General features: G+C 56.9%; 3 non-coding genes across 3 annotated transcripts in view; all 3 read left to right on the forward strand.

Moving 5' to 3' along the window:
• The first annotated feature begins 1,198 nt into the window (after positions 1 to 1,198).
• On the forward strand, positions 1,199 to 3,008 carry LOC144430887 (small subunit ribosomal RNA). The gene has a single exon (XR_013479799.1). It is a non-coding gene; the product is annotated as a small subunit ribosomal RNA (ribosomal RNA).
• A 298-nt stretch (positions 3,009 to 3,306) lies between these two features.
• Positions 3,307 to 3,460, forward strand: LOC144430957 (5.8S ribosomal RNA). Its single transcript, XR_013479819.1, has one exon. It is a non-coding gene; the product is annotated as a 5.8S ribosomal RNA (ribosomal RNA).
• A 288-nt stretch (positions 3,461 to 3,748) lies between these two features.
• LOC144430940 (large subunit ribosomal RNA) overlaps positions 3,749 to 5,000 on the forward strand; it is a 3,413-nt gene continuing 2,161 nt past the window's right edge. The window contains exon 1 of the ribosomal RNA XR_013479812.1: positions 3,749 to 5,000. This exon is cut by the window's right edge and continues 2,161 nt beyond it. This is a non-coding gene — a ribosomal RNA (large subunit ribosomal RNA).

Genomic DNA, 5,000 nt, shown 5'->3' on the forward strand with positions numbered 1-5,000 from the left:
GAAAGACAGTAAACTCGAATGAGCCAAGAAAGAGCGGCGTGCGGGGCCGGTCGGAGCGCACACATCTCTCGGTGGCTGGCGGGCGAGAGAGTGCTGCGTCGCCGGCATCGGCGTCGAAAGAAGCCGAGCCGAAAAAAGTTAAAGTGCAAACGTGCAAGCATACTAACCTAACCCTAGGTAAGGCATGTTAGAGCGAAAGACAGTAAACTCGAATGAGCCAAGAAAGAGCGGCGTGCGTGGCCGGTCGGAGCGCACACATCTCTCGGTGGCTGGCGGGCGAGAGAGTGCTGCGTCGCCGGCATCGGCGTCGAAAGAAGCCGAGCCGAAAAAAGTTAAAGTACAAACGTGCAAGCATACTAACCTAACCCTAGGTAAGGCATGTTAGAGAGAAAGACAGTAAACTCGAATGAGCCAAGAAAGAGCGGCGTGCGGGGCCGGTCGGAGCGCACACATCTCTCGGTGGCTGGCGGGCGAGAGAGTGCTGCGTCGCCGGCATCGGCGTCGAAAGAAGCCGAGCCGAAAAAAGTTAAAGTACAAACGTGCAAGCATACTAACCTAACCCTAGGTAAGGCATGTTAGAGCGAAAGACAGTAAACTCGAATGAGCCAAGAAAGAAGCCGAGCCGAAAAAAGTTAAAGTACAAACGTGCAAGCATACTAACCTAACGCTAGGTAAGGCATGTTAGAGCAAAAGACAGTAAACTCGAATGAGCCAAGAAAGAGCGGCGTGCGGGGCCGGTCGGAGCGCACACATCTCTCGGTGGCTGGCGGGCGAGAGAGTGCTGCGTCGCCGGCATCGGCGTCGAAAGAAGCCGAGCCGAAAAAAGTTAAAGTACAAACGCGATGCTAATGAGCGAGCCGTTGTCTCGACTAATATGTAGGGGGCGTTCGATCGAGCGTCTGGCTTGAGCGCTTGTCGGCCTAGCAGAACGGTCGCATTGTTATGACCGGGTTTTAGGCACCGCTGCAGGCGGCCGGCAGAGCTCTTGTTTGTGCGAAACTGAATGGATCGAGCCCGAGAGAGGGCGAGCAAAGAAAAAACGCAAATCGCTCCGCCTGGCACTGCCGGCGAGAGCGTGGACGTCGCGGCCAGCGACTGTCGAAGCTGAGTACGACCGCAGGCGATCGCCTCGGTCTTAAACGAATGCGACGAGCACGCGCCGGGCGGCCCAGCAAGGGCCGAGCGCAGCTGTCGCAGCTATCTGGTTGATCCTGCCAGTAGTGATATGCTTGTCTCAAAGATTAAGCCATGCAGGTGCAAGTACGAGTTCTCGTAAAGCGAAACTGCGAATGGCTCATTAAATCAGTCTTGGTTTATTTGGTCTCGTGAGCGAAGTGGATAACTGTGGTAATTCTAGAGCTAATACATGCATTAAGCGCCGACTTCGGGAGGCGCGCTTTTATCAGATCCAAACCGACCGGGTTCGTCCTGTGACGTTTGATGACTCTGGATAACCACGCGGATCGTACGGTCTCTGCACCGACGACGTATCATTCAAGTGTCTGCCCTATCAACTGTCGAAGGTACGCTACGTGCCTACCTTTGTGATAACGGGTAACGGGGAATCAGGGTTCGATTCCGGAGAGGGAGCCTGAGAAACGGCTACCACATCCAAGGAAGGCAGCAGGCGCGCAAATTACCCATTCCCGACACGGGGAGGTAGTGACGAAAAATAACAATACAGGACTCTAACGAGGCCCTGTAATTGGAATGAGTACATCCTAAAACTCTTAACGAGTATCCATTGGAGGGCAAGTCTGGTCCCAGCAGCCGCGGTAATTCCAGCTCCAACAGTGTATGCTAAAGTTGTTGCGGTTGAAAAGCTCGTAGTTGGATTTTGGGCGAGCGCCGCCGGTCCGTCGCAAGGCGTGTCACTGGTTGCGTTCGCCTCACCTTCGGTTCTCCGTCGGTGCTCTTGACTGAGTGTCGGCGGTGGCCGATAAGTTTACTTTGAAAAAATTAGAGTGTTCAAAGCAGGCTGTTCGCCTGCATAGTGTTGCATGGAATAATGGAATAGGACCTCGGTTCTATTTTGTTGGTTTTCGGAGCACGAGGTAATGATTAAGAGGGACAGACGGGGGCGTCCGTACTCTGCCGTTAGAGGTGAAATTCTTGGATCGGCGGAAGACGAACTACTGCGAAAGCATTCGCCAAGAATGTTTTCTTTAATCAAGAGCGAAAGTCAGAGGTTCGAAGACGATCAGATACCGTCCTAGTTCTGACTATAAACGATGCCAACTAGCGATCGGGAGGCGTTACCATGACGACCTTTCCGGCAGCTTCCGGGAAACCAAAGTCTTTGGGTTCCGGGGGAAGTATGGTTGCAAAGCTGAAACTTAAAGGAATTGACGGAAGGGCACCACCAGGAGTGGAGCCTGCGGCTTAATTTGACTCAACACGGGGAAACTCACCCGGCCCGGACACAGGTAGGATTGACAGATTGAGAGCTCTTTCTTGATTCTGTGGGTGGTGGTGCATGGCCGTTCTTAGTTGGTGGAGCGATTTGTCTGCTTAATTCCGATAACGAACGAGACTCTGGCATGCTAAATAGTTACGCGACCTTCTCGGTCGGCGTCTAACTTCTTAGAGAAACTAGTGGCGTTTAGCCACACGAAATTGAGCAATAACAGGTCTGTGATGTCCTTAGATGTCCGGGGCCGCACGCGCGCTACACTGAGTGAAGCAGCGAGTGTCTAACCTAGGCCGAAAGGTCCGGGTAACCCGTTGAACCTCATTCGTGATTGGGATAGGGACTTGCAATTGTTTCCTTTGAACGAGGAATTCCCAGTAAGCGCAAGTCATCAACTTGCGTTGATTACGTCCCTGCCCTTTGTACACACCGCCCGTCGCTACTACCGATTGAATGGTTTAGTGAGATCCTTGGATCGGCCCCGTCGCGGCTGGCAACGGCCGCGTCGGCGTGTCGAGAAGACGATCAAACTTGATCATTTAGAGGAAGTAAAAGTCGTAACATGGTTTCCGTAGGTGAACCTGCGGAAGGATCATTACCGAAAGTGGTGGTAGGCCCCGGCCGACCGCGCACTTAATTGTCTTTGGGTGCCGCCGAAAGGGCGGCCGTCAATCGGGGTTCCGCCCCGTGCGACACGCGTAACACGTTGGCATAGCAAGGCAGCCGAGTGCGATGGTGGCTTCTGGGCACCGCGCTCGATGTGCCGCCGGCCCAGCCCGTCGGTCGCTCGGCGCCGTTTGTTGGTGTTTTTGTGCAGTTGTTGTCGGTGGTGGTTTTGTGGTCGATCCCACAGTGTGACGTCCGCGCGCTTCGGCGCCGGGCGAAACGTCGAGGACGACTCTTAACGGTGGATCACTCGGCTCACGAGTCGATGAAGGACGCAGCCAAGTGCGAGAAGTAATGTGAATTGCAGAACACATTGAACGTCGACCTTCTGAACGCGAATTGCGGTCTCGGGTCAATCCCGGGACCGCGTCTGCCTCAGGGTCGCGTTCGTCCTCACCCGAGGGCCGTCGCCTGGCCTCTGCGAAGACGGCCGGGCGTCGCCCCAAGTTGAAGCGGTCGCCGAGCTTTCTCGGCGCGACCGCGTGTCCCGTACACCGCCGGCCCCTTGACGTGTTCAACTACGTTCGAGGGGCGGGTCCAGGTCGGTCGGTCCGGTCACGAGATCAAGACCGACCGTGGGCCAAGGCGGCGACGGTACGCGCTCGGTCGGCGCCGGCGGCGACGACTTGCGATGCTAGCGGGCCGTGTAAGAAGCGGCCCGCTTGACACATACGACCTGAGTTCAGGCGAGAGCACCCGCTGAATTTAAGCATATTATTAAGCGGAGGAAAAGAAACCAACAGGGATTCCCTGAGTAACGGCGAGTGAACCGGGAAGAGTCCAGCGTTCAAGAGTACGTGAAACCGTTGAGAGGCAAACGGGAGGGCCCGTCAGGTCGCCGGCTCGCTTTCAGTTGGGTGCGGGGGCGCGCCGTCTCGGTTCGCGGACGCTTAAGGCGCCGCTGACGAGTCGGCTCGCGCACCGTCTCAGCGCACTAGCGACCGCCGCGGGTCACGACCGGTTTGCCGTCGGTCTAAGTCCCCGCGCGAAGGTGGCCTCCGCTCCGGCGGGGGTGTTACAGCGCGCGGGCGGTGCGGCCCGGCGGCGGATCGAGGAAAGGATGCCGCGCGCTCTCTGTGTGCGGCCGTCGCCGTTCGGCTGGCTTGTCGTTCGCCTGCACTGTACGCAGTGCCGGTGTTCGGCGGGCTGCCGCTTCGGTGGCGCGCCGTCGACGCGCTCGGGGTCCGTGGCCACGTCGGCCACCCTCCCGACCCGTCTTGAAACACGGACCAAGGAGTCTAACATGAGCGCGAGTCGTCGAGTGGTTCGAGACTCGCAGGCGAAATGAAAGTGAAGGCGGCCTTTGGCCGAACGAGGTCGGACCCGGAGCCCCGTGCGGGCGCCGGCGCACGACCGGCCGATCGCACCCGCTCTGCCGGGGCGGTCGCGCAAGAGCGTCCATGTTGGGACCCGAAAGAGGGTGAACTATGCCTGGGAAGGTCGAAGCCAGAGGAAACTCTGGTGGAGGACCGTAGCGATTCTGACGTGCAAATCGATCGTCCTATTTGGGTATAGGGGCGAAAGACTAATCGAACCATCTAGTAGCTGGTTCCTTCCGAAGTTTCCCTCAGGATAGCTGGCGCTTTGTCGCAGTTTTATCTGGTAAAGCGAATGATTAGAGGCCTTGGGGACGAAACGTCCTCAACCTATTCTCAAACTTTAAATTGGTAAGAAGCCCGGCTCGCTTAATTGGAGTCGGGCGCCTCGAATGCGAGTGCCCAGTGGGCCACTCTTGGTAAGCAGGACTGGCGATGCGGGATGAACCGAACGCCGGGTTAAGGCGCCCGACGCGACGCTTATCAGAGCCCACAAAAGGTGTTGGTTGATCTAGACAGCAGGACGGTGGCCATGGAAGTCGGAATCCGCTAAGGAGTGTGTAACAACTCACCTGCCGAATCAACCAGCCCTGAAAATGGATGGCGCT

This window comes from Styela clava, chromosome 12 (genome assembly GCF_964204865.1).
Source record: "Styela clava chromosome 12, kaStyClav1.hap1.2, whole genome shotgun sequence".
In the NCBI taxonomy this organism is placed as follows: domain Eukaryota; kingdom Metazoa; phylum Chordata; class Ascidiacea; order Stolidobranchia; family Styelidae; genus Styela; species Styela clava.